The sequence below is a fragment of the Octodon degus genome, unplaced genomic scaffold (assembly GCF_000260255.1).
Source record: "Octodon degus isolate 3935 unplaced genomic scaffold, OctDeg1.0 scaffold00058, whole genome shotgun sequence".
Taxonomy (NCBI): domain Eukaryota; kingdom Metazoa; phylum Chordata; class Mammalia; order Rodentia; family Octodontidae; genus Octodon; species Octodon degus.
The window spans coordinates 12,151,503-12,177,546 of NW_004524634.1; the positions used below are offsets into that span (position 1 = coordinate 12,151,503).

Consider the following 26,044-nt stretch of genomic DNA (forward strand, 5'->3'; position numbering starts at 1 on the left):
TTTGTTTTGGTCATTGAACTCAGGCCCTTGCACTTGCCAGAGAAGTGCTTATTCCACTGAGCCATCTCCCTGGCCCCTATAGGATTGATTTCTACAGGGCCGTGTTCTTCCTATGCAAGGAACTGATAACATACTGCATAATGAGTGCCGTGTGTCTCTGCATTTAACAAGGTTTCCAGAAAGTCAGAGCCCAAATGCTCACACTAAAATGGTAGATTACAAGAACAGCAGTGCTACTATTTCACACCCTTCTTTCTTCCCTCCTTTCTCTTAATATGCTAATTCCACAATTTTTAAAGGCAACTCCTAAGGCACTCACACTTTCATTCCTTCCGTGTGGTTGACCCTACCTGTGGAGTGATGCCAGGCTTCCTGAATTTCTAAAGTATAATCCTTCTTATCCAAAATATTAATGATTTTGGTTAGTATATATAGTCTGGAATGTTTGATTATCTACAGTGACTGTGTTCAAATCAGTAAGAGCCTGCTTAAGAACTCAGAAGACTTAAAGAGAAAATAAAACTCTTTTGCTTTATTTTGTTATTATAACAGTAATGCCTGTTCATTTAATACTGCAGATAAATTAGAAATAACTGACCAGAAATCACCTATAATCCTTCCACATGGCTGTGTGCTTTAAATTGTCTCTACCTTTCCTTCTGTCTCTGTTTTCAGATAAATTCTTATCCTTAACATGCTTTTCCAATGGGTCTTTGTTTTAGTACATTTTAAATTAGACAACATACTCTGTAAATCTACTAACTCTTCACTTTTGAATTCAAAGCTCATAGAATTTCAGACAGTACACTATGGAATATAGTTCATGAGTTATAAGGATACCAAATCTCAGAGAGATTAACACAGAAAGTGTCTGTGGCAGATCTAAATTTAAAATTTACAGTCAGTCAACTTGAGAAGCCCTGTGCCTTTCTACTCTGTACTGCATCCAAGTACAAAGGTGTCAGTTTTCTCCAGATTCGAAACTTGTACATGATGTTTCCAGTCATATCTACACAGGCGAAAAAAAATAAAAATTAACTATATTCTTGGTGTGATGTGAGAAAGTGGTTCAGTTGAAGCTCTTAGGTACTTTGTAGGAAACATAGACTACTTGGCGTACAATTGGGTTACATATTCTGTCTTCTCTTAATGAAGAGCCATGAGGTTGGAGTCTACAAAGAAATTAGTCAGAGAAACTGTAGTGTTTAATCCAATGTGTCATCAAGCTTGCTCTGCGTAATATTATTTCTTACTGCCACAATAAGTATTCCACTGTGAACTTTGGATTCAGCCAAATTAAACAGGCAGTTTTCATAATGATAACGAGTATCTAAGTTGTTACATAATCTTTTGGACAACACAGATGTTTATTAGATGCAGCATGCAAATTTCCTGCCTTCCTATTGTATCAAGAACAGGCTTTTTTCCCTGTAAACAGAACTATTGCTTAACATCTTGAAAAGGTAGTATCATGGCTCACAATTTAGAACATGATACATTAATCTAGGTAGACTTTTACACAGGAGACACCAAAAATCTAGGTAGACTTTTACACAGAAAACCTTTTGTAGAGGACTAAAATGTGCTGAAACTACAAGGTAAACCTTTTCCAGCTTATCTCCGGATCTACAGCTCATTTCTTATCAAAGCCTTTTCTGTGGTAATTTTCCTTGTCTAGAATTATCTTAGATATCCAATTTCATCTTTTTTTCTCTTCCTAGAGCCTTTCTCAAAGCCTTAACTTTAAAAAAGCAGTGTCATTCTCTTTTTTTCTGCAAATCCAATGGAAGAAACATTGTTCAGATTCTCCCTGTGTCCCCAGGTTTCAAGCTAGCCAGTCATAAAAGATTCTAGGGGTGTCCAAAATAATCAAAGTCTTCCCCTAAGTACCCTTGTTGGTGGCAGATCTGTATTACTCTATGGTTTATAGTGATTAAAATTTGATGTAGTACAGGCAAATCAATAGACTTACAGGGCTAGATGGCTATCTGCAGCAATGGAACTTGGGAGGAATATTTCTATTCCTATTTTATAGTCTTTTTCGCTATGTTTCCTACCCTAGTCTTCATTAATAACCTCCTGATGATTGAAGTGTCAGTGATAGAAGACTAAATATTTTCTCCTTACCATGTTTGAAGGAACATATGTATCACACTTAACTTTCTCTGAAAATATTTGGACTGTTGCCCTTTGCGTGGTCTTCTTATCCTTCCACACAATTTTCTGCCACTGTGCAGGGGTATGAAAGAGATACTGACCTTTGGCTTCACATCTATAGCCCATAGAAGTTGCCCTATTCAAGGGCAACTTGAATAGATGTCTCTATTCAAGTAAACCTAGCTTTGAATCACGAGACAGAGTCCTGAGTCTTGCTGCTGCAATACTTTATATTTCATACATGGTCCATCTCTTTAATTTAAAATTCTTGATTTTAAATTAGGTAATAACCCTCATATGGATTGAGTAAAGGATTTGATACAGCTTTAAGGAGGTGGAGATAATGCTTCAGATTTTGTAAGTGAATTAAGGAAAACCAGCCCAAATCATAAATCTATGTGCAAGATTTATGAGTTATTTCATGTTTGTGTTTAGTTATGTTCGGGTTCTATTTCCCCCTTAAGAAATAATCAGTGGCTTCAGTAGAATCAGTTTTCTTTGCACAAATGTTATTTTTAAATGAAAAAAAATATTTTTATCAAAATTCACCCAATTTAAAGATAAGCTTAAAGAGAGTGTCAGGGATGGAATTTGCTCATGGAAAAAATTCTAGCATCCACATAGGTGTAATTATGTATCAAAGTGTATTTAGTATAGATCTAATTTGAACAACATTTTAATTGCATTTGGTACTTATGTTCTTAATACAAATCTGAGGAAATAATAACCATACTATCAGATATTGTAAACCTTAATAATTTCATTTTATGAAGAAGTCAACTGAACTTCAGTAATATCCCTAGCCCACGGTCATGCAAACAGTATATAAAGCAATCAGATTTGCAGCTAGGCTTATAACTTCAGTTTGTAACCCTGGTGATGTATCGTGAACCGCAGTCTTTCCATTCCTCAATTCTCACAATACATATTAACTGTATCTCATATTTGCCAGGCATTGTGGTAGGTCCTGGAAACCTTGATGAGTAAAACAGATATGATCCCCTAAGTGCTTTCAATACCCTTATAGACATACAGTCGTACCCCAATTGACTATTTGCCCAATAACTTTAAACCCAATGGCTCATAAAATTCCATCTGTTTGTGCAATCATTCAGGTCTATGAGTTTGATTGACAAAATCGATGAGGTCCTCTGGGCAGCTTTCCTTCTCCTAATGTCCCAGGCAAAATTGACCCAGTGGGTTAGGCCCATGTCAAATTCTAGATCTTGGATAGCATCCCCAAATACATAGAGTGCTCAGAGGAGGAAGAGGAGTGGTATTGCAGATCCTGGGTGATCTTTGGAAGGCGGGTTAGGGGAAAGCAATTTAGATGAAAAATTCTAGCAAAGCATCCATTGTTCAAACCATCAGCCGTAACCAAAGCAAATGAGTTGGCATTAAAGAAATTTGAATTTAAGTGTGATGCTAGACTCACTGAAACTTCATCACCTCATACCCTTCAGGCACATCAGAATCTGTTCTTTAGAGCTGGGAGATTTATTCTTGAGCTAGAGCAGGGCCATGCAGTTTTCTGGAAAGCTGTGAGATGAATGAAGCACGAATACCATAGTTGTGGTCAGAGGGAATGGAACAGAAAGGAGGATAGGTGTCCCATGCCACCAGAAGGGACAATGGCGCATGTGCTTCTTGTGGTGCCACCTAGCAGTGAGATCTAGAAATTAAGGTCCAGTCATGAATGTGTTAAATCAAATCAAATAAAGGAGTAAAGTAAGACAAAAAAGAGAATCCATCATAGACCTGGCAACTGGCTTACATAAGAAACATCACAAAGTGCATCTCTGTTGGGTGGAGTCACAACTTCTCACAAAACAAAAGTTTTGTAGGAGGATGTGAGGACAGCAAGGGCCACACAACACAGTGCAATTTCAGTCAGAATGGTCTGATCCTTTCACCTGAATGTTGGTCCAATGATGCACTTCCATTCTTCACCCCCGTGTTTTCCTTGGTGGTAATTTCCACTGCATGTCAAGCTTTTGTGTGATGAATAAATTCCCGTGCTGTAGTGGGTATGGTTACTAGCCCTCCCAACTCCTGAAGGAGCTCTCCTTGACTGGAATAATAAAAAATTATTTCCATCAGTTAGAAATTAGCTGCACAATTGTCAAAGCTCTGGCTTACATTAACATGCTGCTAGAGAAAGATGAAAGGGCAAAGAGGGAGAGAGCTAGACAGATCGCGCCCCATTCAATTGGCAAGGGAGGCTGTTGGAGAACAAGAGAAAGCTGCGTAGTTTACTGTTATTGGGCCTAATTGTTCTTTATCTTAAGATATTATAATTGATTGGATCGAGGGTCTTTAACCATCGATGTCTGAGAAGATCAAATAGCAGAGAGGGGGGGCTGTGAGGGCTGTTAGAAGAAGATGGATTTTGTCTGTGTGGAGATTCAAGAAGAGGCTGTCTTCTGAGGTTCTGAGAGGCAGCATGACATACAGCTCACTTTGGTGAGCCAGAGTCGCATTGCCAGGGCTGGACTTAGCACATCCCAGACGGCCTTGCACGTTGTGCATGTGTAGAGTGGGGTCCACAGCATACCTGGTGGTATTGCTATGCAGAGCCAAAGAGACAAGACAGGCCTGATATTTGGGAATAATCGGCTGTTCAATGTTATTCTTGAGTCCCTGCTCATTGGACATCCCTGCATCAGGCTCTTTAGCCCTATTCAACTGAGACATTGGATTCATAGATTCTGCTCAGGGGGTGAAGAGGCAGAGAAGCGGAGCTCAGTGATGCCAAGAGAGGACAGAACTCGCACTGGGCCTGGGCACTGGGGTTTCTTATTAATCCTGCTGGGCAGCATGAAGCACACTTGGTCTCTTAGGTCTCCATCTACGGCCTCTCTAGCAGTATGTTGCACTGACATATGGTACGTGGCCAGCCCTGAGCACTTGATCATTGTCAGTTTCCTGGCAGAGTCTTTGCCCTGAGCACAGGTTGGCAGGTGAGCAGTGAGGGCTTCCTTTTGTGTGATGGGCTAGCCCTGGAACAACCCAGAGCCAAAGGTCAAAACTGAAACAAGGACTCAGTGAAATCAAATCCAAGGGGCTCAGCTCAGGTCCCTCTTTTTCACAGAGGCTGAAAAAAAAGAGGATGATAGTCACAGGCCACGTTTCTTGTGAGTAGCAGAACCTGGACCAAAAAACAGACCCTCTTCTCCTAGAAGAGTGATTATTCTGATTCAGCTTACTGGGTGTCAGGCCTGGCAAATGAATGGCAGGCTGGTTAGGTGTGGTGGTGAGATAGCAGAGGTTTATGAAGCAGCCTTCTTCTACTTAGAAATGAAATCAAGGGAGTTTGATGGTGTAGTCAATACACCTATGTCAAAAAAGATGACCTCCTCACATAAATCTAGAGTGAGGCCACCAAGAAGCAGCAGAAAGCAAGACACAATGATAAACTACTACCAGGTTAGTAATTGCAAGGTTGCATGGGATTATTTAAAGGCCATTTCATCTGGATGAAGAGCTTTGTGCAAGCAGTGTGTGGGGAAAAGGATGCAATTTAGAAGAATTTTGTGTAGGGAGAAGACAGTGGGGCAGGGAGGGATTTGAGGTCAATTTCAGAGCATTCAGGGATGTAGCTCTGTGAAAATGTAAGTTAGCAAACTTGGGCCTTTCATGGCTTCAGATCTCCTGACTTTTCATATCTTTACTTCTTCCTTGTCTTCTTGGGCTCAAGTGTACTCTTGCAGATGGTCTCTTCATTTAAGTGAAGAAATCAATATATTGGATTAATTTACTCTCAGATGGTAGTAAGTGATTGTTGTGGGTCCTGAGGTCTCTGGAGTAGCCCCCTTCTATCCCCCAAATTGCCATATGATCTTTGAATTTTAAAAAGAGAATGAAGGAATACTTAGCACTGAGCAAAGCGTCCGTAACAGCAGAGTGTCAAGTGAGATGGGGAGGAATTATGTGGCTAGCTGTGGGCCAAACTTTATTCAACATGAACTGATGTGGTTATCAAAGAAAACTTGTGATTTTCTGATGCTTAGGGTAATTATATGATATGAGGAAGGTCACGCAGGTGAGGAAGAGAACTTTAGAACTGAATTCAGTCCTCTGGCTCAAAAGATTTTCACTGCCTCTTTTATTTCGCAGTATTTCTGCTAGATCTATCATCTATCTATCTATCTATCTATCTATCTATCTATCTATCTATCTATCTATCATCCATCTATTTATGCATCTCTCCATCTGTCCATCCATCCATCCATTCATCCATATATCCATCTGTCCTTCTGTTGGTTCATCCGTCCATCTGTCCATCCATCAGTCTGTCTGTCCATCTATCCATCCATCCATCCACCTACCTTTCTGAGAATATAATTTTTTCTGAGCATGTGAGGATTTTGAGTGGAAGTTATAGTTACTAATGTCTGATAGCAGATGAGGAACTGACTACTGGAGTTGCTGGTTCTTGTCACTACAGCCCCCTAAAGGAGCATCTAGGCTATAGACCGATGTTTCTATGTGTGAAACCTTTCTTATGTTTCTTGAAGGTCTGTCCCTTCAAACTGACTGCTTTAGTGTCCCCTGCACTTTGGGAGTTCAGGGTTGCTGTGGACACTATGGTCTCTGTAGCAGCCCCCTACTTTCCCTGAAACTGACAGGAAGGCTCCAGCCTAAGTAGCCTCAGTACACGTGCAGTGAATTGGACATGCTGTTGGGACACAGCAGAGTAGCATGGAAGTGGCAGGTTTCACAAAGCTGGTTATGTCACCACCATAAGCTTGTGGCTTGGCTTACCAGAGTTTGGCAAGAATTAAATCCAGTAACTATTTAAGAGTTCAAGGCTTGGTGTAGGTTAGATCCACTCTGTGTGTGTGTGTGTGTGTGTGTGTGTGTGTGTGTGTGTGTGTGTATGGCCATGGTCCTGGGGATTGAACTTGGGACCTTGCCCTTGACAGGCAGGTGCTTATCTCCCGGGCCCTAGATCTACTTTTAAAAAGATGATAAATGGACTCCAGCCTCTAGCTCAGTGTTCTTTTTTCTTTCTTTTTTTTTCTTGGAGGGATGGGGTACTGGGGATTGAACTCAGGACCCTGTGCTTGCCAAGTAAGCGCTTGTTCTGCTGAGCTGTTGCCCTAGCCTTCTAGCTCAGTTTTGATCCTCAGTTTTGATCTAAAAATGGAAAAAAATATATATATATACATATATATATACATATATATATATATCAAAGTATGTAAAGTGTTTTTACACGATGCTGGCATATACTAAGTACAGGCACAGTACTCTGTGCTAGCATTAGATATGCAGTGAAAAGTATAAACTCTTTACTTGGTTTCTTAAGAGCCGCCAACTTTCCTCCAGAGTCTGGTCTAAGCTCATCCATCTCTGCATGTCTTCCAAGGCCCAAGCCTTGGTAGACAACACTGAACTGGTGGATGAAGTCATAATTCCTTTCCTTCTTCTTTCTCTTGATGAATCAACCTTCACATAAGGGTGCTCTAAATCTCATTTTCTCGGAGAGCTTCACATTGACTCTTCTTCATTGTTTCCTACAGTTAGGCTTATTGCTGTCTAGGATTTTGCTCTATGCCTTTTAGTATAAAGTTGGCCACCTTTTGGAGTTTTTTTTTTTTTTTTTGGTCTCATGGTGAGGAGATCTAAAGAAGTGATCCACCTTTGGAAACATGAAAAACAACTTCCTTGATATGAGAGTTTTAAAAAGTTTTTCAGTTTTTAATTTGGTGCAAGGTCTCACTACACAGCTTGGACTCAATGATCCTCCTCTCTCAGCCTCCCCAGTACTAGGATCACAGGTGTATGCCACCACACCTGGTTGCAGGGCCAGCATGGTGGGCCCGGAATTCTAGAGCTGGCACAGCATGAGATACAGGGGACTGAACCCAGGCGTCTTTGCGCTTGCCAGGCAGCTGCTTAGACCACTGAGCTATCTCCCCAGTCCCAAACTTTGAGTTTATTGAGGACATCATCCCCTGGTGTCTATCTGTACCAGTGGCACTTCCACTGACAGGTGAATTTGGGCTTCAGATGAACAAAGAAGGAATCTGTTCCTCAGTCCTCCTGTATGTGCCACGGACTTCCTGACAGCAGGTACAGAATAAAGTGGCACGTTTGGTTTAATTTGATCATAAATCTTTGAAGAACAAAATTGCCTTTCCGAATTGTTTTTGCTCCTTCTGAAACATTTAGAGTAATGTTATTTAGGCCAGTTGATAAGTTACCTATGGGGGAAGAGAGGAATTACCTGAAAAATTTGGATGTTCCAATTACTCATGGAGGGATATACAGGACCCAATGTCTGTTGGCCAGCTGTGGATGATGCTTGGCATTAGGTAGAGTCAAAGAGATATAGTCTGTGTTTCTTTGTATCCAATAATACAGAACATTTTGGATCTCTGAAACCAATGAGGAATAAATCTATATAAAAAATAACTATTTATTTATTTATTTATTTGATATGGGGTCTTACTATGTATATCAGACTCATGGTGATTCTCCTGTTTTCAGCTTCCCAAGAGCTGGGATTACAGGTGAGTACCACCACACCCAGTCCCAATCACAATCTAAGCATATCCCAGGGGTGGGGCTGGCACAGCACTGCGGGGATCGAATCCCAGCCGCTACACTCAAAAAATAACAATTTATGATTCCCTAAAATATCTATATTATTGACCTAACTTCAAAATACATATTATGTTTGTGTTTGGTTGTTTGGAATTGCCTAGATAGTAAGCTCAACTTTCTGATTCATTTGGCAGAAGTCTTTCTCTTTAACCTCAAAAAAAATCTCTTCCTCTGCTATTTGTGAAAAGTCATGTCTGTAGCAGACTGCTTTTGAGAAATCACTGTCCCTTCCCCTCCCTGGGGAAGACCCTGAAGTTCACAGCATGCCAGAAGCCCTAATCTTCCCTCTAGCAATGCAGATAACAGTTAAGTCGGTGGTTGTTTATCCTGGGTTCTTATCAGAATTTTCTAGAAACTTAAAAAAAATAGTGACTTCCCAGCCCCTCCCCCTACCACTTTTGAAGCAATTAGTCTTGATGTCATTTGGCCACAGGATTAGGACAGCTTCCCAGGTCCTTCTCCTCAGGCCAGGGCCAGAGCATAAACTGATCTGTTAAGGGAGGTATGCATGGAAGAAGACTGGTGACCAGAGGCACCACAGACCCCATCAGTTCTTGATTAATTGAAAAAAAAAGTTACTCAAATCTGAGTTGTTAAATGAGCTATGTATATTTTTGAATTCAATAAGAAAGGAGCAGTTTGCTTCTCTTAAGGGACCTCACAGAAAATCTGCAGCCAGATGGGACCAGGGAAGAAACGCCTTGCCAGAAATCGAGGAGCTAAGAGGTTGTTAAGATTGGCAGCTTTCCGCCCTTGCCTTGCTTGGTGCTTCAGTTTCTGAATGAAAAGTACTCCGCCTTTCATGTGCTACCCCAAACTTGTAGAAATCCTCCTGCTTTTTTGTGCTTCTCAGTCAGCTCCTTCTCCTACCAGTAGAATCTTTCAGGGATTATAATATTGGCTTCCGCTTACCACTTTGATTTCCATAGGAGAGAGCAATCTTTTCATGCAAGGGTGCTCAAGTCTTTTCAAACTGTTCAGGGGCTGGGGAGACAGCTCAGTAGAATAAGTGCTTGCCTGGGAAGTTGAAGGTCCTGAGTTCAATCCCTGGTACCGGAAAAAAAAAAAAAAAATCAAGTGATACAAAACTTACAACACTATCTCAGTTGAAGGACAAACACAGGTTTAGTTGCAGCAAATTTCTTGACAAACTTGGTTATCATTAAGACCTGAATGATAAACTGTTCAGGAACTTGGAAGTTGTGGTGCTGCAGTGCCTTCACGGGTTGCGCGAGTGCTCACCAATTTCCTCTACGTACAGTTCATTCGTGAAATCTCCAGATTTCTCAGATATCTACAAAGCATTAAAGACTCTGAAGAGAAGCAGTCCTCCTCCCTCCAACTTAAATTGGTTAAGACTCTGTGCCCCAGTCTGATGTAACACTGTTGACAGATGTAGTTTACTTCTTTATCTTTTGTCCATGGAAAAGGAAAAACAAATGCCTTTGTGCAAGCTCCTCTTGGCACACTGCTGTCAATCCACAGCCTGCCTTTGGTTAGAAATGTAAAAAGTGACATATGTTGTCCCTAATCTTGAGTGACAGCCATTTAGCCAGCAGACATTTGCATGGCCTTTGGGGAATTACAACACATATTAAGTAAGCTATATTCTTTTCATTTCCGATGCATGCACTTGCAGCGCATTTTAGATCTTAACACAAGGTGTCCTGAAGGGAAGGAACTCAAAGAACAGTAAGAATTTCAAAAGAATGCAACATCAGCTGAAGAGCGTAAGAGAAGCAGTTTATAAGCTTATTCCTCTATATGCTATGTCCAAGTGTATTCTCATTCTCTTACCCTATCACTGTTTTTTCACTTATCCTTGTGCCTGACGTCACCAATCATATTCATTTTGGAGCCTAGCAGATAGCATGGTACATCATATTTTATTCTGCACACACAGACACACACATACACACACACAAACACACACACACAGCTAACTTTAAATGTCTGTTGTTCCTGACTTACAGTTGGTTGTTGTATTTCCTTCAGTAGTTTTCTGTCTATAGCATGTGTCATAATCATTGGAGATTTTATTAAAATATAGATTATAGGACTATATTGATGGCCTACCGTTGTATCCCTAGAGCAATGATGATAAATCTATGAGAGGCATATTATTTGTTTTCTTTTAAAACAAACGATGCTAATGTACTACTAATTTCTATTGTTTTGGGTTTTTTTTTTTTTTTGGCAGCACGTAATGCTTAAAATTTTTTATTTTGACCAATTTTGCAGGCTTATATCAGGTAATCTGAACAACTACTTTGAAGACAAGAATGTGCAATATAACAGCCAGTGTTGAATAGCTATCATCTTGTTTTCTTAAAATTCTGTATTGTTTCTACTGTTTTATCTATTATTTTTCCATTCTCTTTAAAATAAAAATGATGCTAATGTGCGAGGGGTTTTTTTCTGAAGGAAAACTTCAGTATTCCAGATTAATTTTGCTGTTGACACTTTGTGATAAATAAGTGGGTTTGGAGTTTGGACCCTCATCTCTAAAGCGTTTGGCATCTCTGCCTTGGAATTTCTGATTCATAAAGCTGGGATGAGTCCCAAGAGTATGCATTTCCAATATACTCCCAGCCAATGTTGATGATGTTATTTTAGGTACATACTTGGCACAGAATTTTTTAAAATAAATATTATCTCATATTAATTGTACAGATTAATGGCTTTCATTGTGACATGTCTATATATTCAAATACCATACTCCAATCATATCTACCCTCCCTACTACCTTCTCTTTTCCTTCTCTTCTTTTCCAGTTTCTTTCCTTTCCCCTGATAGGACTTCTCCTGCTTACACACAAGAGGATATCATGTGTTTCATGGCTTTGTGTGTCTGAATTGTTTTGCTTAAATTGATGACCTATGGTTGTATCCGTGAAGAATGACTGCTTTTAGCACATTTAAAATCTATAGCACATAATTTTTCATAACAAAGTTATGGTGAATTTTCTAGTCATTCATTGTCGATACTGACAAGATTATTTACTTGACCACATGTAGTGTCTATTGGATTTTCTTATAGGCTTCTCTTTATATTTCCTTACAAAGCCTACTTTCATCAAAAAGACCACCCTCAAAATCTGTTCAACACCTACATCTGATAAGGCTCCATCTACAACAGATGCCTGCTCATCCTGGACTGGCCTTAGCAGGAATCTTGTTTGGTCAGAGTACTCCTTATCAATGGTGTTATGTTTTAATAAATATTCACATACTCACCCCCTACTCCTATTCCCTGGCTATAAATCCCCACTTGTCCATGTTGAATTAGGAGTTGAGTCTAACAGAAAATTCCCATTATCATGGTGCCTGCCCCTATTGCAATAGTCCTGAGAAAAGATGACCTTACTGCACTCTAAGAAGAGTCATTAAATGAACATTTCTTTAGAAACACATACACATTCTTGTTTTTGCCTCTCTATATATTAGAAGTTGCAATGTGTGTCTCTGTATGACTGTCTTCCTGTACTGGGGCTTTTATTTTGATAGTATCTAGAACTTAAAAAAGTATCCTCTGAACAAGATTATGAGTCACAGGAGAAAATTAGTCTCACTGCCTTGTGGTCACACTTCAGATACATCTTATTGCCAGACTTGGAGGCTGACTCTCCCGAAGTCAATCCCTCCTCAGAAGAACCCTACTTGCCACTTTTGTGGATAATCAGAGGAATGTGCTCAGGCTCTCATAGAAGCAACTGAAGAGGGCCTCCTGCTGTGAGAGGTGTTAGCAAGGGCAGGCTAGGTGCTTTACACACATAGGCACCCTAAGGGTCGACACTGCGATGACATCATTCACTGTACCATAGCGGGCTTGGGGGGTTTATTTTTATTGCCATGAGTCAGTTAGTTGGGTTTACAACTACCCTATGTCTTGGGCTGCACCTTATGTGTTTGGGTGATGGCCACACTGAAGTTAGCATCTACTACATGCCAGGCATTCTAAAACACAGGATCTTAGTGCAGACAAGCCCAGGAGGTGGGACTTTTCAGAAGTTGATTATGTTGTACTATTTAGGAAAGGCAGTCTCAGCCTCTCAGAGTTATTTTTCTGAGCCTGCATAGTTCTTCTATTTGGGAAGGCTAAGATTTGAACTCAGAACTTTCTTTGTTTTAAAATATATTTAGTACAGGGTCTCACTACACAGATCAGACTCCTAGTGATTCTTCCTGTTTTTCAGCCTCCCAGGAGCTGGGATTACCGGCGCAGGTCACCGTGCCCAGTCTCACCGTCTCATTGCACCTCAGGGGCGGGCCGGAACAGCAGCCCAGGGATCTAACTACCAGCCCCTGTGTCTACCCAAGAAGGTGCTTTAATCTGCTGAGCTATCACGCGGCCCTGAATTCAGAACTTTCTGTCTTCAAATTCATTCTTCTTTTCCTTCAATTATCGCACTTCGTATGAAGGGCTTTACATTCAGATGCAAATGGTATTTCCATCTAGATTATAATGACAGAGTTTAAAGATGAATAGATATTGATGCGTTCTAATTCTGTTTTTAAACCTCTGTTTTGTGAATTATTTTAGTTATAGGAAATCTTCGCTTTTAGGGAATAGTCTTGACTAGGTTAAACATTTAGTTTTTCAACTCATGCTCATTTTGTCTAGATGCAATTCTCTATCTTATTCCTTTTTCTTGCTTAGTAGAGAGCAACCGAGGCCATCCATTTTTAGCCTAAAATGTGACTGTTAATCTTAGGTAGTTTTCCTGTCAGAAAAGAGACCTAGACTTCATCAGCAAGTGTCCAGAAATATTTAGGAATTACAGTGTGTGCATCTTGAATTTTATTCTCAACAGTATAAATTCCTTGTATTAGTTTGTACAGTTAGTTAATTAGTTAATTAGTTAGCTGCTGCACTGCTGGGGCTAGAACTCAGGTCTTCATGAAGGGAAGACAAATGTTCAACCACCAAGCTGCAACCCTAGCAAGTGGCTTCAGGTCTTGGTCTATAGTCCCATTTCTACCTTTGGTGTGAACTCCCCTGAGGCCCTCCATTATTAACCTATTTTCTGGTGGCGTATTCTATCATTTGGGGAATGGTTTCTTCACTGACACTGCCATTTTATTTTTTATTCCCACTTTCCTGGCAGGCTGTTCCTTATTCCACGCCGCCTGTTCAAGCCCCTGTCAGGTTGTTCCCTCTTGTCTCTGGTTCTGTAAGGGCTGGCGCTGTGCGGTGACTGCACTCGCCTGTTGGAGCCTCCATCTCTGGCCTCCTTTCCGGGACCTGTTTACACAGCTACCTGCTCAGAGCCCCCTACCTATCTCCCGCTCACCTCACGGCCTCTTGGGTGGTCCTCTTGCCAGCTGTTTTAGCTCTGGCCCCTTTTAGGTCCATGTTTTCATCTCTTTTTCATTCAGTAGCTTGGACATGCAAACAGGGGAAAATAAAGAGCTCCTTCATGATCTCCCACCTCAATTCTTACTTTGTTTGTTAGTGCTTTGTACATTTTGAGCTATAGTAATTTTTCAAATAACTTAAAGGCCTCATTTAGTCAGGATGGGTTTTGGATATCTCTTAAGTGGGCTTCCGAGCACCGGGGCACAACCAGAAGTCTGTGGTTAAATTTATGTCTCTTTTTCTCACCTTTTATGGAGCTGTCAGGACCAGTTTTCTCAGGGTTTTCAGAGGTTTTTAATATAAGGGCTGCTTTCATGACTCACAGGTGAATACGCAGGTGATAGGAAAATGAGCAACGAGTTCTGATTCTATTCTGTGAAATCTGCAATGAGCGATGCCCACTATGCTGCTCAGCTTAACTAAATGAGTAGAGGTGTGAGGTAGTATTAATGTGAACATTTTAGAACTAATGAATCAAGATCTTGAACAAAATATACATTTTTCAGTATATTTTTTGAAAGTACTTGCTTCAGGACAGACAACTTGCCCCAAGAAACATTAGTATAAGTGCAGGAGCTAGAAATGATCGTTTTCCCACCTCAGAGTGCCAGTGATCACTGAGTTATAGTTTTGGGGCATTGTAGTTGAAATATTAAGACGTGTAAGAACTTTCATTTCCTCCTCTCCCTTGTCAGTCTTCTCTCCTCTTCTGCCTTTTCCTTTCATGCTTTCATGACTCTGTCAGCCTCTTCCAGTGCTTCCCATCTTCCTGGAACAAGAGGTTTGCTCCTGTCACACTTTTTCCCTCTCTACCAGTCTTTAAGTACCACTGTGACTTTTCGGAATTCTCAAGATTCTTATTTCATCCCCAGCCTGAACGACAAGAAGGAAGCTTCCATCTGTTCTGCAAGAACCATAAGAAAGAATCCTTGTCAACAGAGCGGGCCCCTAAAAATTGATTTAGCTAGAGTTCTAGAGAATTCTTGAAATTTTTTTCATGGCATAGATTGTCTGTGACATATCAGATAGTAGCATACAGATTATCTTTAAAAAATGGAAAGACCAAATTAGACTGTGGCCATATAGTTCAGATAATTCACTTTTTAGGGCTTTCTCTTCCTCAGTGATTGACTTTCCCTAATAAAGCTCTCAGAGTATTTTCTTATAATAAAACAGTGAATAAGCAGATCTGGACTTAAAAATAGGGTAGCTGATGCCAGGAGCCTCGTGCTAATACCATTTCTAATGATGACAGAAATCTCAATATTAGCTAAAAATATATGCTTGATAAGTAAGTTTCCGCTTTTATGTCTAATGTCCCTTGGACATTCATGCCTACTGTTCCATGCAAGATTCTCATGAATCACCTTGCTATGTGACATTATGTACAAATACACAATATTCCTTATGGTTCAGGCAGTATTTGAAAGGCTTTACAAATTTTAGCTGGTGTAATGGCACGAAAAAGTACTGCTGCATGTAGCACATGAAGAACCCGAGGCACCAGGAGCTTGGTTAACTTTGCCCTTGTTTAGTTGACAGAACTGGCATTTTCATTCAGACATTCTGACGATAAAGTCCTTGCTCTTCAAAACTGTGATTTTTTCCCCCGAGAGCCATGGCATAGACCCTTACAGACTCTCTTCACTGCACTTTCAATTGTTAATCTAAACTGCATCTCCATACACATTGCTCCACTGGAATGCAAGTTTCTTAATAGCAGGGGTTTGATTCATGCATACTCTCCAATAGGGATCCTTGCTGTGATATTTTCATTAACCGAAACACACACACACACACACACACACACACACACACACGAAAAAAAAATCCAAGAGACTCTCAGTAAACATTGGTTGGGTAAGTAAATCTTTGTATCCCCCAGCACTAATTTCAGTGATACGTACCTGACAGGTCCTATGGATGTTAAATAAGTAGTGTATTTGTAAGGGAGTGTTGCGGTTTTTGCATACATGTACTCTCAAATCATTTCCCAGGTCATGAATTGTGATAATATTTAATGCATTGCCCGGATGCAATGACTGGCTAGTCCATGGTTACTGGTGTAATTTACCTAGCGTTTTAGCAATTACAAAGTCATTAAAGATGGGAAACAAGCTGACAAAGATATACAGTACAGTAGACTGAAGATATTCAGTGTGTGCTGCCAGGAGCAGGTATCTGCTTGGGAATCTTGGAAAGCTTGAAGCAGGCTGACAGGAGGATCTTCTGCTACCTTCCATCACTATCCCACAGGCTTTGGATTTGCTGATGGATTTGCAAGGCAAATCAGCCTGTCCATGAGGCCTATGCCAGGAAAAAAATATAAAAAGAAGTAATTTTTTTCGTTTTTGGAGTCACCCCTTCTTTCCTTCCTAACTTCTTCCTTATTTCATTTAAGTAGGAGATTAGGAAAGATATTAAACCAAAGAATTTCATTTTTGTAATGTAATTTTCATTTTATGTTGGTCTTGGAATGAGCTCTTCATTTATGTGTTTAATAAGCCCAAGTCCTCACTAATGTTCTCCTGAATTTTATAGTCTGTTCTAACATGGAATAATTTTTTTTAAAATCTAAAAACTAAGCAAGCATACTTCTAATGTAAAATAATGATATGTCTTTTGTGTCTTGGTTATTTAGTACTGTACTTTAATTATCCCAGCGCAGGACTATAAGTTTTCTACAGCTCTTTTGTTTGTGTGTGTGTGTGTGTGTGTGTGTGTGTGTGTTTTCTTCTGCTCCTTCTGTCTGCTCTTTTTGTCCAAAAACAAAATAAGAAAACAACTATTTATGTGTTCTTCTTCTATGCCTTATATTGTAATTGCCAGTTTTATGTTGTGATATTGATTTGAAAAACTAATTGACACTTCAGTACACAAAGTAGTAGAGATCCGAATTCTATGGGGGGGAGTTATTTAGTCTTTATTGAAGTGACTTAAAGAGAGTTTTCGCCACAAAGGAAATGCTCAGAGAAAAAGAGAGCTGAGTGCACACAATGTCTAGTGCTCTACTAGCACTAAGCACACAGATTCTGTCCTTCCAATTTTTTATTTCCTTTTTGCTTCATGTTATAAAGGAATGATGTTAATGAAATAAATCAATCGGCATCATATATGTGTCTCTGGAACATTATAAATAATTTTCAGGCATAATTTGGCAGATTCTGTTTCCTTCATATGATATATGATTTAAAAACTCTAGTGGAGCATCTTAATTTAAATATGATATGGGCAACAAATTTTGAAAAACACGAAGTCTTTTAAAGTAAGCATCCCTTCATTCTTGTCTATCCAGTTTTCTAAAAACTTCTACTTTGATTGCAGCGTTCAGATGCAGATGAGGGAAGTACATAGTTTGATACATGAAAAGTGATCACAATTCCTAGAGCATGTGTCGTGCATTCAGTCAGAGCGTTATTGCTACTTGACGCTCTCTTGCTCGCATCCCAGTGGGATTTCCATCATAAAACTCAATGAAAATAAGATCAGATAGTTGGAGTTCCACATGAAGGGCACATATTTTAGATAAAAAGAAGATGACTGTATGTGGTATAATAGATATATTTCATTTTCCCTTCTAAATCACCAGCTAATGTTTTTAACCAAATGATGCCCACGAGCTGCACCAGCCATGTGTAAATTATATCCTCTAAGCCAATGGAGAAGAACGACTAGACATCGTATCAAATGTCACTTTAGCCCGGGACCTTTATTATAGCCGGCACATCATGGTCACTTGCTGCCTTGCTAATGTCTTCAAATATCTGACCATAAAGAAGCATCTTCTTGGAACAGACCAAAATTCTCAAAGATGTTATATGTCCCACATGAGAAAGCAGTAGTGTATGGTTCAATCTTAGTTTGACTTTATATCCCATACACTTCCTTACTCTAAAACCACTTCCATATTAATATGCATCTTTTGTTTTTGTTGTTTGTTTGTTTGTTTTGTTTTGTTTTGGGACAGAGTCTCAGTTTGTCAGGCAGGCTTGCCTTGAACATGCTATGTAGCACAAGGTGGCCTGAACTCATAAGGATCTTCCTGCCTTAGTCTCCCAACGACTGGGACTGCAGGGTATGTGTCAGCAAGGCTGGAGATGCAAAACATTTTTAAAAGAGTTTGAAATCAAGAAAGAAAAAGAAAAGAGTGTATGAGAAAACTGGTTAAAATCAAGAAAGGTGTCCAGGCCAGTCATGCATTTTTACCTTGTTGATTTGCTTATTTCAGTAATGTAGTATTACTGCAGAACAAGCCACTACTGAGGAAAACTAATTAATGGTGTATATAAAACCCAGTACAGAGGCCAGGAATATAGCTCAGAAGAATAAGCTCCTACCTGGTAAGCACAAGGTCCTGTGTTCAATTCCTGGTACAAAAAAAAAAAAAAAAAAAAATAAAAAAAAAGTGATAAAGACTAAGTGCTATTTTTGCAACTTCTGTGTCTCTATAGTTAGTTTAAATGAAAAACTTTTACAACTAATTAAAATTATCTTGGGCCAGCCAGGTAGCACAGCAGACTAAAGGGCCTGCTTAGGCAAGGCAAAGCAGTTGGGATTCGAGTGCTGGGTTTGATCCCCAGCATGCCGTGCCAGCCCCGCCACTGGGGCATGCTGAGAGAGTGATTGAGATGGGGCGTGGTGGTGTGTTCCTGTAATCCGAGAACTTGGGAGGCTAAAAACAGAAGGATCACTATTAGTCCAATCTACATATTAAGATGCTGGATACCCTGGTGATCCTGTACCAAATACATAAAAAATTAAATTAAAAATAAATAAAAATAATCTTGCTTCTAGTGATTTAGGGCAACTCTGTAATCCATTGTTTCTAAGAAATCAGTTTCCTAACATCAATATGTTAAACTTCATTTATTTATTTATTTATTTATTTATTTATACCAGGGATCAAACTCACAACCTTGTGCTTGCCAGACAAGCACTTATTTCACTGAGCTATCTCACCTGTCCTAATATCTATATGTTAAAACTAAAACAATGCTGATTTATCTTTTTTTATTCTCTTTTTTAGAGACAAACTGATGTAGTGTTTCTGTTGTTGTTGTTGTTGTTGTTGTTGTTGTTGTTTTTGGTGGAACCAGGGATTGAACTCAGATCCTTGCATTTGCCAGTGAAGCACTTATCCTACTGAGCCATCTCCCCGGCCCCTGTAGTGTTGGTTTTGTGCTCTCCTACATATGTACTTTGAAACTTAATCCTCAAAGCATCAGTATTTAAAGAGGCAGGGCCACTTGGAGGCCATTATATCTATGAGGTCTCCGGATTGGTCCTCTTATGAAAGAGAGTTGAGGGAGCTTGTCAGCCCTTCCCCCCATGAAGGGGGCACAGAATGCACCATTTGTGAGGCACATATACCAACCTGGCCTCCAGCGTGGTGTGTTTTGTTTTTCTGTTGTTCATAAATTACCATGTGTGGTACTTTGATATAACAAGCGCAAAAGACTTTGAAAAGACAACAATATTAGCACATGTGTAAGTATTGGATTCCTCCCTGAAAAAAACTTATTCTTCTCTGAATCACTATTCCACTGACACCATTGTCAACGTGGAGATCCATGCAGAGAATTTCTGAAAAAGCCTGTGGTCTATACTTTTAAATAGTCTACTTAAGTATAGGTTATACTTTGAAAATAGGTTTAGCTTTTGGAAAATCTGGGCATCATCTGGGGCAAAAGTTGTGAGAAAAAAAGAGACATAAACCGAGTGGAATTTGGTCTCTCTGCAGTGATAAACTTTGGGCAGTGTTTGAAAACAACCCATAGCAAATAAGCATATTAAAGGCAGTGCTGTTTACACTTATAAACATGGAGATGAAGGTCATGAGGCAGCACATACAGATGAATATACCAATCATATGCTAAGCTTATGTCTGGACCCCATCTGGGAGGACCTGGATTTCCGTGCCACATCAAGATGACAAACACCAGGAGACCCGGTCAATAGAATCATGGCGGGGAACAACAGTGCATTCCATCATGAATTCCTCCCTTATAAGACAGCCTTCCTCTTTGGGAACCTTCAGTTTATCATACAAAACGCATGGAATTGAACCAAATGAGAGATGAATTTCCCAAGTATTTTAGGATACAGTGAAATGAATTCTCCAGCAGGTATTGCGAAGCAGAGTAAAGGGGCTGCAGGCACAGTTGCAGCTCAGTGAGTTTGCACACTCTGCTTTAACTTGAGAGGTGAGAGGAGTCTCAGAGGGGCACACGGATCTGGTTCTCCCTTGAGTTCTTCCCCTTCTCCTCTCTAAGATCTGGAGTCTTAATCATCTTGCTAATACCTTGAGATCACACTGCCATATATTCTGTCATAAAACCATCCTAGGAGAAAAAATCTAAAATGTCAATATGTACCTGAACTGCTGGGACCGTTGAGTAATTACAATTGTTTGATGAAAGACTTGTGTCTCTCAGTGAAGCTGATAGAAAGTCCGATGCTGCTGAATATCAGCTTCTTGAAAAATAGACAGACTTTCCAGTTGGAAAACACATCAGCTCAGACATTACATAGTTCACTGCCTTTGGATGGTGATACCTGACACTAATCTGCCAGTCGGAGAATATGACCTGAAAAGAGCAGCTCCTGGCATGTCAGTAATGCTAGTTTTTCCTGGTGAACACTGAAAGACTGACAAGCCCCCAAACAAAGAGAGATTTGGCTTCCCGCTGCCTCTCAGATTGGCTCCCACTGGAAGGGTGTATGCACATGTACTTGAAGAGTTTAGTACAGTGGTGTTTTAGACACAAGACATGAGTGTAGAAATGCTCAAACTGCATTGAGTGTAAGTCTAGTGGGGTGTGGTATGGAATCAGGAGGTAGGCAAGCAACCTGTGACAGGCTGGTGGACAGTCCTTAAGCAAAAGGGACAGTATCTTTTTGCCAGCTCATCTGCAAAATTTTGGTTAATGTATCTTTTGATCACATTCTTGGCAAAGGCATGGCAACATATATTACCAAAAACCAACTTTGCAGAATATGGCCATAGTTTTAATTATGTACATACCTGGAGAAAAGGATGGACCTTCTGTCTCATCCCATGTCTAAGCTAGCTGGAATGCATTTACTTGCCAATGAGGCTAGATAGAGGGGCAGTTACATCTATTCATTGGTTCATTTGTTTACTAAACACTAACTGACATAAGCAATATTGTCCAAGTCAGAGGTACTTCAGGGAACTTGGAGAACAGAGAAAATATGCAGTATTTAGGAGCAAGATGGTGATTAATGAATACATTTACAATAAAATCATAAAACAGACTGGATGCATGAACAGAGAAAATGATGAAAGAGGAATTAGACATGTCTTTCTGCCTCTCATGGGGACTGGTTCCAAGAACCTGGGGGATCAGATGCTTAAATTCATTGTATAAAATGGAATTGTATTTGCCTGTAAGCTATGTATCCCCTCATGTACTTTAAATCATCAGTAGATTATTTATAAATTGTAATACACTGCAAATACTATGTAAAGAGTTGCTATATTATTTAGGGCACAAACAAAAAATAGTCTTCAGGTATACAGTGTATATATTTTTTTCTCACAAATGTTTTCAACCTACATTTGGATGAATCTGTGAATGCAGAGACTTAGGAATACGGGGCGCCAACTGTAATTTAAGATGAGCCATTCAAGTTGGTTCTCTCTGAGCAAATGACATTTAAGCAGAGTTCTGAGGGGTGAGAAGGAGCCAGCCACAGCAGATTGAAGTGGGGAGGAGGCATGTAGCCAGGAGACAACACAGGGAGGGGCAGGAAGACAGGGAAGAATGGGGGTGATGTGGGGAAGAACCTCACAAGCAGCCCATGATGCAGGAAAATCTGGAGGAGTGGAAGCAGGAAGCCTTTAGGAGAATCTTACAAAAACTTCAGGCACAAGATGATAGTGTTTATTCTTAACCACAAGAAGGCCACTTTCTTGTGACAGTGAGAGTTAAAGCTCGCTGATGCTCAACTTACCTGTGTTTACAAGGAAGAGCTCTGTTCACTACACCCTTTATTCAGTTGTTCCACACGGAGTTATTAAGAACAGTGTAGGGGACCTGAGGAATCTAGAAGTAAAGAAGGCACAGCCCTTACCTGTAGAAACACATACTGTTTAGAAGGAGGATCCAAGGAGCTGGAGCAGGGAGGGAAGCAAGAATGAACAATTACCCTGGAGGACAGTGGTATTGAAACAAAAGTTTAGTATTAGGAATTAAATATTTGATTTAGTATTTAAGTATTTAATTTAGTGTTAGGACGTTAGTACTTAGTACTTAAATGCTTACTGTGCTATTCCTCTGCTGGATCCCTTAGAGGAATCCATTCACTTGCACTTGAAGTTATAGTTAAAATAGATAGGATTTTTGAACCTAGTATCAGTTGAGAACATCTATGGGTAGGAGTCAAAGTATTCCTACCTGAGTACTGAGAATGTCAGGGGTGCTGAGAGTGGAGACTTTTGGGGTGAAGTGGTAATAATGACCCCAGATTACATAGGCTTTGGACTTCTGCTACTGAGTTGGGAGTCAGCTCATTCCAAGTAACATGCACACTGGAACAATAGACTAAAAAACTTTAGTGCCTAAAGCCTAGTAGAGTGCCTAGCTATGGGCATCTTTCTTTATGAGCTATGAAAGAGAAGACTGACTACTAGATAATATTCGGCAGACAACACACATGAGAGAGCTGTCATTAAAATTCTATTTGTCTTTGGGTGCTTAGATAACAGATAATTCTACTTTCTTTCTTACAAATCATGGGTGACTAATAAATTCATGTGTCGGTTAAAGTCAATATATTTTGAAGGGGTTAAAAATACTATACCTGCTGTTGCCCCCATAACTGTTGAAAGCTTATTTAACTTTAAATAGCCTTATAAGGATAAAAGTATATTTTGGGATGAATATATATATATATATATATATATATATATATATATATATATGCTGTTCTTCTGCAATTGGGATGTAGAGTCAATGATAAGAAACCAAAGAGGTAATATCGGATCTGTGGAAGTTTGGGAATAAAAATGTGTTAGCCTCATGTTGAGCTCAACTATCACCTGGCACTCTTTGTAACTTTTGTTTCTCAACAAGAGAAATACCTTCACAGTTGTGGCTATGCATGTTTGAAAATTCTAAATAATCAAAAGGAGTCTTAGGGCCAGCAATATAGCTCAGCAGATTAAGTGCTTGCTTATGTAAGGGCAGGAGCCAGGGTTCGATCCCTGGCACCACATGCCGCACTGGCCCCACCTCTGACTGCCCTACCAATGGAGTCCCAAAGTGGTAGCACATGCCTGTAATTCCAGTACTATGGAGGCAGAAATCGGGGGGATCACTACAAGTCAGAGCTGTGCAGTAAAACCATGTGTTTATTTTTTTAAAAAATAGTTTTCGATTATTGGTGAAGTGCTATATGGAAGGGCCTTTAATTTCTCTAGTCTACACGTCTGTGAATGACTGCTCATAGAGGTGATTTTAAACTATTCTTTGTTTTTGTGGATGTTCTACCCATTACAGTGCTTTAAAACCTTGAGCTAAGATTAGAAATCAAGAGTTGATGCACAAACATTTGCACCCCTGACTTCTCCTTTACAAACCCAGGTAACACATGACCTGGCTCAGTTGTGCAGTCTCTCAGCTCCAGGGTGGTACAGTGTTCCCCTCTTCTGACCATTTTTCTATCATCTCTACAGTTCTCTTTTAGTTCCTGGTGCTGAGATCAAGGGCAGTTGCCATTTGTTGTTTTAACAGCAAAAATTTATTTTTCTTCATCTAAGCTTTTATCAAAAAAAAAAATGAAAAGATGGATCAGAAGGAATTATTTTCTTTTGTAGATAAGAGAGAACATATTTTTTTATGAAGCAGAAAGATAGTCAGGCACCATGTAGCCAGCCAGGAACATGGTGGAGCTCTGCTGGTATTTGAGTTCTTGATGCTTGTCCTTATCCCTAAGGTCTTCCTCAGGAAGTCTTATGGTTTACATCTAGAGTGTCCCCAGAGAGCCTCCTGTATGCATGGGTGGGGCTTCTGAAAGGTGGTGGATTGTCAGAATCCTGTGGCTGACTTGCTATAAGGAGATGGGTCCTGGGCGAAGGTGGGTTACTGGGGGCATGCATGACCTGGGACAAGGGTGTGTTCTCTGCTTCCTGACCGCCAGGATGTGAGCAGCATTTCTCTGCCAGACCCTTCCGCCATACTCTTCTGGTCTTGGAAGGTGCCAACCATGGACTAAAAAGATAACCAAATCAATGTCTCTGCCTCTATATTATGAGGGTTGGGTATTGTGCTCCTGTGAGAACAAAGTAACTAAGATAGAAAGGAAGAGCTTCGAAAAAACTGGAAGGAGGGAATTGGGGTAGTTTTCTGTATCCTGGACAAATTTCTTTATTTGAAGATTTATCTTCCTCATGGGCTATCTCACTTCCAAAATGTCATAACTGTCAACAAGAACCATTACAGTAAGACAAGTTTCACATGGTGCCTACTGTGGAAGGCAAGACACGATCCCTGGGATGCCTGCTGATTCTGGTGTACTCCACACTGTGCCTACCTCTTCCCCTCCCAAAGGAAATGCCTCCTACCAGAATTCATTACAAAAGCCAGGAAGATGAGAAGTTCTGATAGCATCTAGATAATGACTCGATAACCAGCCAAAGGGACTTCCCTGGTGTTCTTTATTGAAATTACCCAAGGAACAGTGAATTCCCTGTTATTAGCATAAATATCAACAGAAAACAGGCTGGTTGAATAGCTGTTTGGAAGTATTGACAGGAAATTAAATTTGCAAAACAAGAGTGAAACTTGGGTAGAATTTTTTGAATGCAGGGACAAAGGCAAGGAAATTGAATATTGAGATTTTTGTAGCATTCTTCCCTGGAGTTGGAGAATTGAAGAGCACACAGCTTGCCATTTATCATAAGGTCAAAGCTCAGATGACTTAGTGAGATATTCATCCTATGACCAAAGAATTGCCTCACAGGCACCGATTGCAGAGATGTAGAAATCTCAGCAAACAGAATCTCTCTATATTTTCTGCTCAATATGATCACCTTGTTCTTTTTGTTTGCTTGTTTGCCATTTTTAGAGATGATGCTGTATAATTCTTTAAGCTTCAAAGTTACCAGTGAATATTGCCACCCTTTTTCAAGTACATACATATGATAAATGTTTCCTCCAATACATTAGTGATCTCATCCATGAGTATTTTTGTGTGCATAATAACTACAGATACCATGTGTGGGAAGATAGCTTGGTAGTCTAAGCACCTGTCTGGCAAGCACAAGGACCGGGGTTCCATCCCCGTACCACAAGCTGGGCTGGCCCCAGAACTCCAGGCTCATTGGGCTGGCCACTGAAACCAGAGATGGTGGTGCATGCCTGTAATCCCAGTGCTGGGGAGGCAGTACATGTCTGATCTGTGTAGTGAGACCCTGTACCCAATACATAAAGAAAAGATTTTTAAAAGTAAAAAACAAAACAAACAAACAAAAAAAAACCCTAGAGATACAAATGGAAAAAGAATGACCAGAATATCCTCCACTAGGTAGTGTACATTTTATTACTGTATTCTGAGCTAAGAAGAACTGGAGGATTTGAGGGCTTTTACCCCCTCACTCTTTGTACATTTCTTTCTTTCTCATGGTCATCTCTATTGATTCACATAATATATATGGTGCTGGCAACTGCAGATTTAATGAAGTGAAGCAGAAGGGCAGAAGAAAAGAGAGTTCATAAGACATTTAAATTTCTTAATATAATAGTAACAACACACTTTTCTCTATTTATTTACTTTTCATAAGCAATGGACTGGAGCTCTTAATGAACAATTCCAGGAAAAGTGAGAGGCATTAAAGGCCTCTTCCTTGGGAGCCAGGAAATCTTCTCCGCCATCAAACACCTATGAGGCCTCG

General features: G+C 40.0%; 1 protein-coding gene across 2 annotated transcripts in view; it reads left to right on the forward strand.

Annotated features, from left to right (window-relative positions):
- Ctnna2 (catenin alpha 2) overlaps positions 1-26,044 on the forward strand; it is a 1,043,423-nt gene that overhangs the window by 820,700 nt on the left and 196,679 nt on the right. The gene's annotated exons all lie outside the window — the stretch shown is intronic.